The sequence below is a fragment of the Parasteatoda tepidariorum genome, chromosome 7, assembly GCF_043381705.1.
Source record: "Parasteatoda tepidariorum isolate YZ-2023 chromosome 7, CAS_Ptep_4.0, whole genome shotgun sequence".
Taxonomy (NCBI): Eukaryota; Metazoa; Arthropoda; class Arachnida; order Araneae; family Theridiidae; genus Parasteatoda; species Parasteatoda tepidariorum.
The window spans coordinates 79,605,133-79,615,255 of record NC_092210.1 but is presented as its reverse complement, the minus strand read 5'-3'; the positions used below and the strand labels follow the sequence as shown (position 1 = coordinate 79,615,255).

Below are 10,123 nucleotides of genomic sequence, written 5' to 3'. Positions count from 1 at the left end.
AAGTCGAATTGTTACTAATTTAAAAGTTTTTTTTTTAAAGTTGAATATTTAAAATTCTAATTCAGAAGAGCTCTTCGACCGATTTCGTTTAAAATTTGTATTTTGCCATAGTTTTTTTTCTCTATTTTGTTACGCAAAAAATATGTAAGATTTCAAGGAAAGTTTCTTCCTGTACACAAGTAACAAAATGTTCAGTACAAATTAATAAGGAAATTTAATGTTTTTCTTTCCTTTGTCTAGATATCAAAACACTATTTATATGAAAAAAAGACTATTATAAATTTAATCAATCAAAATATCAATATTTGGAGCAGTTAAATAAAAAAAATAGCTCAAAAATTAAATATTTCAATATTTAAGTACAATATTTAATTATAATAAAACTACTGATATATTTCTGAGAAATGTGCGCAGATTTATTTAAAAGTAAGTTCGAACACTCTCTACAAACAAACTTTCAAATTTAAAGAAAAAAAAACCCTTTAAACTTATTAGATTAAAAACGCATAAAAAATTTGAAATTTTCGGATCTGATTTCAAATTGTTAAACAATAACTAATTTTTCTAACTCTTAAATATTTTTCTGATATCAAAAAATATTTTAGTAAATACTACTCATAGTAGGTAGGTTTTTACTTTGTTTCCTTAACGTAACTAAATGAATTAGCTAGCAAAATTAAATAAATTAGAATGGTTTTAATTTTCCTTTGAAGAAAAGATAATTTCCGTTACAAAGGAAACCTTTCAGAAAATTAAAAATAGAAAAAATCAGTTCTTGAAATAGTTAATGACTCCAGGACACGCCTTTCTGAATCAAAAATCATTTAAAACTTTTATTGAATACAACTCGTACTTTTTCGCCAATAGCAGACATGCCTCGCCAAAAGAGGCAGCTAAATAAATTTAAAGCTCTGCCAATTTAACAGAGGCACAAAATATGACTGGCGACGAGATAGATAATTTTATGTTGCTGCTGTTGTATGCCTGTTAAGGCAGAGGGGTGCGATTGTTCTTATATTCCAGTGGCGCCTTCTGTGGCCAAGAATTTGATTTCTGCCACACCCTTACGTCACACTCGTTTATTCGGCGGACCCATTCATACATCCATTCATTCATCCACAGATCGTAATTTTGACCTGAATCAGAGTACGATCGATCTCTAATCCATTACCCCCAGAGGTTTTGATTTGTTATGGGAACATGGAGGACTTTGCGACTCGACAGATTTAATGTGCATCAGTCACCATTTACTACACAGGGATTCTTCGGCCAGCGGGGTTCGAACCCACGGACATGGGCCGAGTGCCCTAACAACCAGGCTATTCCGGCCCGATAACTTTATAGAATTATGTTTTAAAAGCGATTTTAATATTCTGGTTGTACTAGGAGCTAAGCTCCCTGTTCGCTGCAGCTCAAAAACCCCAATGATTGCTTCACAATAATTGTTGTTTCGTGGCAGAAAACAGTTTTCTAAAAACTAAACTCAGCGGCGCGACAGCCCATAGTGGGCCAAGGCCTACTGTGCCCATCTCAGTTTTCTTGACCTTGGACTCTGGGGTGCAGGAGCATATGTTCCGGTCAGGTGGTCAGCTCAACGCGGAACCCCCAGTGTAACAACACTGTAGAAAACAGTTTTCTACTAACGTTAAAATTATTCACTTATTATATACAGTTCCTAGCCATATTATTAGGCGCACTTTAAGATTTTGTGTAAAATCTTAACTATCAGGTGTTGGTATACACCATTATTGCTTTGAAACAGGCGGCTGAAACTGGTTTGCACTTGTTTATGTTCGTGTATCAATTAGTTAACCTTGTAATGCAATACGTTAAAACATATTAATGCAAATAGTAAGTATATAAAAACTCTCCTAAATAAAAACCCATTACATGTGTGTTTAAATGCAAAAGTATTGCATATAAACTCGTGCAAAACATGTAATTATTTAAACACTGCAGTGCGTCGAATAATTTGGTTTAATTATTATAATATAATATCTGATATAATAAATGTTCTTTATTTCTCTAATATATCATTTAATTTATCCTATCGTCGAGTTTATATTATCTATCGTCTAATTTAACTAATTGATACACGAACGTAAACAAGTGCAAGCCGGTTCAAACCAGTTGCAGTCTCAAAAAAGCAATAAAACTGTAAAGCATCACATGATTATTAAGATTTTACATAGAATCTTATATTGTGTCTAATAATTTGATCAGTGAATGTATGTACTAAAAGGAATTCTGTTTGTTTATGCTTGTGCCTAAACTTACCACGTGCAAACATTATTATCTATTAGTATTATAAATATTTAGATATATTGGGGGAAGGAAAGCTTTCCAACGGTGCTAGAAGTTTTTAACTTTAATGCTGGTTAAGTCTTGATACCTTTTTTAGGTCTCCCAAAAGTTAAAAACATTTTTTTTTCCAATTTAAAACACTTAAAAAAAGTTGTTAACTTTAAAAGGAAATTTTGAGATCAGATATTTCGAGTTAATGAGATTGAATATTTTATCTCTTAAGTTTTTGTGCCACCATTTCAGCATCTTAAGGACCTTACTATCTCTGTTTAAAAGTAGAGTATTGTAACAGATATATGCAAGAAAAGAAAGAAATCATAGTATTAGTTTTTGTTAAATGTTTTTACAAAACGTATGCTAATTTTCATAATTGATTCTTCGATGAAATACTTGTTCATAATTTTATCTATAATCCGAGTTTTGCTTTATTTAAATTTGTTTGGAGCAGCTGCTGCGTAAGATTAAGAGATTCGAATATGTTATTTAGTCTGTTATTTAGCCTAGATCAAAAAATGTAAAGTAAATATTTGAAAAAATGCAAGAAGATTAAGTAAAAGTTTGCAACCTGAGCAACAGCAGCAGCAAAACTGAAGGCATTACTAAAATTACTGTTGTAAAATTTTATTTTCGTATTTTTTGTTTTAATTTATTCATACTATTCTAAAAAAAAACTTCTTTTTTTCTTTTTCAAATAAAACTTTCTTTGTTAGTTTTACGTCAATTGTTCACCTTCTTATTACATTTCTGGCCTTTACATAAAGAAAAAAAAAATTAAGAACACAATATACTTTTAAGTAATATTTTGAATCTTAGTACTCCAAGATATTATAAATATATTATTTGAATTATAAATTGGCGAAAAAATAATTGTGAATTGAAAATTGTTGTATTGAAGTTAAAAATTGTCCCTTATATGCTTTACAAAATATAGCATATTTTAAATTCAAGATTTTATGTATGTTTTTTTCTTATTTAAACTACAAAAAAGGAGAACGAAACAGAATGAAACAATTTAGAGTGATTTGCGCTTCTTTATTGAGTTGCAATGAATTGTTACAATGATTTATTACAATGAATTGCAAATATTGTCATGCAGTACTTAATAACATAACATTTCGTTTTTATTATTTTTTGAGCAAAGAAAAGAAGAACTAATTTCATGAGCATGCATTTCTAGCTAAAAGTCTCTAAATATTTAATACCATAGCTTGATACAGTGAATACTGGTTTTACAGTGAATAAAATAAAAAACAAAATAAAGATAACGCTAATAACCAATGCTCTGATTTTCATGTAGTATTTCACATTTTATGGTTTCTATGGTGATTTAGAGACATACAAAGCATACTTCCTCTGGATAAACACATTTTTGAAATAAATTCGTATTTTTTACTTCAAATTTGGAGATCAGCATAAATAGCGTAAATGACAAGAAATCAAAATCCGAACATTAGACAAGTGGTATATTGTATTCGATTCCTGGCAGGATACCATTTTTTTTACATCTTTTATCTTCTTCATTATTCTCATAATTGCTATCTTTGTCACTGCTGTCATCAGAGACTACTAGAAGATGAATAAAAAGTAACTGTAGTATAAAATTGATACTTATTAAAATATTTTATTGTATATAATTGTATTTTATTTTATTTTATTTTAATTGTATTTTATTTTAATTTATTTTAATTGTATTTTATTTTATTTCATTTTAATAGTATTTTACTTTATTTTAATTGTATTTTATTTCATTGTATTTTATTTAATTGTATTTTATTTTATTGTATTTTATTTAATTGTATTTTATTTTATTGTATTTTATTGTAATATATTGTATATAATAAAAGTATTTTATTGTAAACTAAAATTCTGAACATGAGCTTGAAAAAGCTATTGTCTCATTTACAAGATGTTTCCACATTTTCTGTAAGACTTAAATTTTATCAATACATTATAAACTAATACAAATAAATATTATTATAATTATATTTATTTTGATCAATCATTATCTTAAATTAAATTTACGTATATATTTTAACACTTAAAATTTTACAAAATATACTGGCGATTATTAACAACTTCTTTGAGTTTTTTTTATAAATGTATTTGGCGGTATTTTTTTTCATTGAATTCTATTTACCTTTTTTCATTTCTACACATTTTCAGTTTTTTTATTAAGATCATACGAAAAATATAGCACTTTGTAGAAATATTTACACACATGAGATTGTCACTCACAAATTAGGCAGAGTCTTTTTTCTACAAACAGTTTTCTTAGTCGGAAAATAATATATAAAATTTATTTTGTCAATTTCGCAATAATTATCAAGCTATAAATTATTTCATTTATCTTATCTACTTATTTTTGCATTCTTTAGTATGAATGAAATTATTTTTCATTCATAAAAGTTCAATTTGCAATTTCTATGATCGATTTTAATTTAAAAACTGCATGATATATTATATGGTATATTATAATAAATTTAAAACTTTAATACATTTTTTTTTGCTGTAGCGTTAGAAGATATATGTTATTATTTTTTTTATATCTGTGATGCCTCAATTGGCATTATATATTTCCTAACTTTTAAAATATCTTTAATTACTTGAACTCATTTTTCTAATTAATATTAATCGAATTATATTTAAATTAAATCAATGAGTTAATCTTTATAAAAGTGAACATAAAATATTTTATTCTATTCTTATCGATCTATGTACTGGTTAACTTTTTATTACAATACTAATGCAGATTCATTAATTTAATGCCGTGCCTAATCGAAAACAAAAATGTATTTATTACTCTTTATTATTAACTTTTTACCACAAATATGTTTCAGTTACATGGTTATAATAATTCTCACAGTCCTGTTGGCAATTCGCGATCGCCAAAGTATTTTCAAACCTAATATTGACTATGCGGTGTTGGCTTTATTTTGGCTATGTTATATTTCGATAATTCGCCAATCTTGGATCTCTTCTCCATGCTGCTGTGCCCGTTAAGAATAAATTAATTTACTTTCAATTTCAAATTTGTGGTGACTGGGGCTGCCCTTGCTGGCCACCCAGTCGCAACCATTGAATATCATTGATGATAACAAGTCTCTCGATGTGAGAGATTATTTTATCTAGATCCCTTTAAGGGATTTTCATTTTTTTCATGATTTGTGTATTTTAAATATGGCCATTTTGAGTATAGATAATACTGACTTTAATAAATCGAATTCTTACTTAAGCGATTTTATTAATTTTCCTGGAGATAAAACTTCAACGACCTCTGTGTTATACTAATGGCGATCACCAACAAACATTATTATCTATTAGNGGTTTAAAACTTGCTTAAAGTAATTTGTTATTGTTAGAAATTCTGATAGTTATGCTTCGATGAGTTTATAAGCAACTACTTCCCAAAGGTTTCAATAAGCTTCATTTGAATCAGCATTCTTAAGGCTTCTTGATTCAAAGATATGCTGATCGTTAGGTTAATTTAATGTTTAACCCATACATTTTACAATTTGATTTTATGATCTTAAATAAATGTGCGGTTTTATAAAGAGTTCGACAAAAATGATGTAAGTTTAAAAAATATTTTTCCACTACTGAAGTTCAATAAGTAATCCAATTTTCCATAATTAAAAATCAAATTCTTCGTAATTTCTGTAATTCGCCAACATTTTAAGTGCATAAAAAGAGTTTTACACACTATTATAAAATGTGTTTTTTTAAAGATAATTTCATGCAAGTAAATATTTTAATAAGTACTTATTATTTTTAATACTGTATTTAATAATAGTCGAAAAAAATTTGAATTGCAAGGTAAGCAAAAAATTTTTTACGCATTATATCGAATTGTTACTAATTTATAATTTTTTTTCTTTTAAAGTTGAATGTTTGAAATTTTATTTCAGTCGATTCGTTCAGCCGATTCGTGTTTTTCGACCGATTTCGTTCAAAATTTGTATTTTGCAACAGATTTTGCCTCTATTTTGCTACACAAAAAATATGTAAGTTTTCAAGGAAAGTTTCTTCCTGTACATAAGTAACAAAATGTTCCGTACAAATTAATAAGGAAATTTAATGTTTTTCTTTCCTTTGTCTAGTTATCAAAACACTATTTATATGAACAAAAATACTATTATAAATTTAATCAATCAAAATATCAATACTTGGAGCAGTTGAATAAAAAAAATAGTTCAAAAAATTAAATATTTCAATATTTAGGTACAATATTTAATTATAATAAAACTACTGATATATTTCTGAGAAATGTGCTTTTCAAGAAATCTTAAATTCACAGATTTATTAAAAAGTAAGTTCGAACACTCCCTACAAACAAAATTTCAATAGTAACCAAATTTTTCTATAACCATAATTCCAAATTTTTCTTAGTAACCAAATTTGGACTATTATTAAAAATTGGTTTTGAACATTAAATTTGAAAATCTTTTGTCATACATGCTCAAAATCTTGCGTGGCCTTAAGTTATATGTCTGGTTATAATTTTATAATATACCAGAGATAAAATAATTTCAATTTTTCCTTCCTTGTTGCTATTCTTTGCTCTTTCTGGTTGCTATTAGATTAAGCAAAACATTGAAGTTATTAGATTGAGGAAAACAGTTTATCCTATCAAAATAAAGGTTTATTGTTCATGCTATGGTGACCAACTCATGATAGTCAAAAATTCCGATAATCAGGCAGTTTGAGGGTACTTTTTAAAGTGAGAAAATATATTGTAACAAAACATACAAATGTGAAAAAAATAGTGGCTAAATTAGTTTATTTAGTACCTATTAAAACTGAACCTATTAACACAACAGCAGTAGTGTATACTATCAATAGTAATTAAGCATAATTTGCGTACAGTGATTTTTTATTTTTCATCTAAATGAATTAGTACTATGACTACATTAAATATGCTTTACTTTAAGGCACATAACTAATATTTACTTAAATAAGTATCTTTTCTTCTTCACTGGCGCGATGGCCCTGGGTGTACCCTGGCCTTCTTTAAGAGTTTCCTCGAATTGTCCTTTGTCTCTTTTTCCAAAATAAATTGAGCATCACTAGCGTCAATAATAGTTTGGCGATTATTTATGGTTTCCTTAAGCGAATAAGTACCGTTCCCTTTATTTTGCTTTTTAGAACATACCTTATTTTTATATCAACTAGAGCTTATTACTAAAATTATTTAAACGTTATTGACATCAATAATAGTATGGTGATTATTCTTCTTCGAAGCAAAAAAGTACTTTTTTTCTCATTAATTTCGAGTTTGCTATTAATTTCGCTCAATTACTTTCTTCTTATTTCAGTGTAGTAGCTCTTGCGGAAATTGATCAAGCATTTTTGGCGTCATTAATAGCACTTCTCTCCGTCACGAATTAGTATTATTTCTCCATCACGTTTTCTTTTCAGCACAACTTACTTAATTTTATTCATCGCTAATTTGAAATAATTTAGTTTTATAGAAACACGTTTTAAACGCATAACAATAAAAAATATGTATATGTGGATTCAGATAATCTTAGAAACACTAATTCAGTGATGTAATCTGAAAAAGTCAATTCATATTTAAGTTTATCTGACATGACGAATAAAATATGATTAAATATTAAAGAATGTGCAAAAGACTTTTGTTTTTCCTAATGAGGGCTATAAGCTAGCAGACATCAGTGAGGTTAACGGTTAAAGTATTTGACAAGTTCAAATTATTTACAGTTTAATTTAAAACAATGGCTAATTAACATGATAAAATTGACTGTAAATGAAAAAAGAAATTTCAAACGTCTCACTCGAACGAACAGAAATTTTCGAGCAAATTTTCCGAATCGTAGGCTGAAATTGCCCTTTTTATCTACTGTCCAAATTTTAGGAAGCTAGCATGAATAACTCTGGAGGCAGACATACAAATAAACTCTTAATTTTATTATTATAGATTTGGTTTTGCGTGAACAGGATTAAAGAATTCCACTGTCTGACAATCCCGAATCAAATAAAAAATCCAATTGGGCATGTTTTTTTTTTATCCCTACTTGTCCGTTTGGGCATGTTCATATTTAATAAGAATTTACTTGCGAAAAAAGATTCAATACGGTGAATCAAATTGAGACCCAAATTATTAAGTGCAACAATTTAATACTAAAGTGCTTTGATGGGCAAAAAGTTGAATCCATAAAATTTTAATCCAACAGCCGCAAGTGAACATTGTTTTTCACGAAAAGAAGTAGAAATTTTTGAGGCATTGAATACTCGATAATTCTGCTTTAGAAAATACTGCTACTTCATTAATAATGCTTTGCATTTAATCTTACAGTGCTTAAACAATCAATGAGTAATACAAAACTACTCTACAAATGTAATTAACTATATTACTTAATAAGTGTTGATACAGTTATAATGCTGTTAATGGCATTTCTTCGACATGTTGATAAATACACAGCAAAAAATTCCGGATCAAATTAAAGGTACCGGCATTTTGAGTGCATCATCTGTAAAATCAATTTTGCCTTAAAATGCATATTTTATCGTGAAATATTATACAGTAATTTTTACAGCTATATTTATTTAATTGGAGTGATTTGGTAATTGCAGTGTAAATCAGATTTTTTGATTCGTAACATGCTCCAGTAAAAAAGGATTTTAAAATAAAAAAGTACCGGCACTGTGAGGGATGGTACTTTTTCTTCTTCAATTGAACAGACTTAATGTGTTCAGTCAATCATCATCGATAATGTTTCACTTGATCTCAATATTTCAACCCTTAAAGCACACTATTTCTATATGAAACCCTGAAAACACACGCTTCTTAGTTTAATTTTTGGTAAGGAGCTTCATAACTCTTTTTTTAAAAAACCAACCTTCAATTTTCTGTATTTTAATCGGGACCTCACTGATGACATCAAACTGATGAAGGCATTCGAGGGTATGGGATTGGTGCTTTCTCACGCGTGTCTCCAAGGCTTTCACTAAGCTGGAAACTTTAAATCTACTGCTCCAAGTGATAAGAGAAATTATCCATATCGATATCATAATGAATGCAGCTGCGAAAAAAAAAGATGAAAATATTTATTAGTATGTGGAAGAGGAAATGAACTCGAGTTCTAAACTTTTATCCTCCCAAGGTTTTAATTTTTTTTAAGTTTCAAAATTTAAGTTGTTGTTGTTAATTTACGTCGCACTAAAGCTGCACAATGGGCTATTGGCGACGGTCTGGGAAACATCCCGGAGGATGATCCGAAGACATGCCATCACAATTTTGATTCTCTGAGGAGGGGATGGCACCCCCGCTTCGGTAGCCCGACGACCTGCGCGTGAAGTCGAGCACTTTACGGTAGCACAGTTTAAAGAGGACCAATACCGCACACCCTCGGTCCCTACGCAGACTGATCCAAGTTGTCACCCACCCGCACACTGACCGTAGCCAGTGATGCTTGACTTCAGTGATCTGCTGGGAACCGTGTCTTAACAATCAGTCCACTGCGGGACTCAATATTTTAGTATCTTGTATCAAGCGGAAAATAAAAGTAACTCTTGTAAACAAAATATTTTAATATTTCATATTTGTAGTTATTCTGCAGCCTTAACTACGCATCATATAAATAAATGCTACGAACTTTTCTCAGTTTTACTTTAACTCTAAATTGATTGAAAAAAAATATGATACTTTTCTCAGAATAATATAAAAAACCAAAGGTAATAACATCTACCCAGTATGATTTGCACTATAACGCTTTATTGTTACGCATAACTCGCCTCCTTATTTTGATCAGATAACTCTTATCAGGATCTCATATGAAATATTTCAGTGATCTATTTTTCA

At 28.8% G+C, this 10,123-nt stretch overlaps 1 long non-coding RNA gene across 1 annotated transcript; it reads right to left on the bottom strand.

Annotated features, from left to right (window-relative positions):
• Nucleotides 1–3,315: 3,315 nt before the first annotated feature.
• Nucleotides 3,316–9,333, bottom strand: LOC122270977 (uncharacterized). The gene is made up of 2 exons (XR_006226085.1): nucleotides 9,162–9,333; nucleotides 3,316–3,870 (listed from the first exon to the last, which is right to left on the bottom strand). It is a non-coding gene; the product is annotated as an uncharacterized lncRNA (long non-coding RNA).
• Nucleotides 9,334–10,123: the final 790 nt, after the last annotated feature.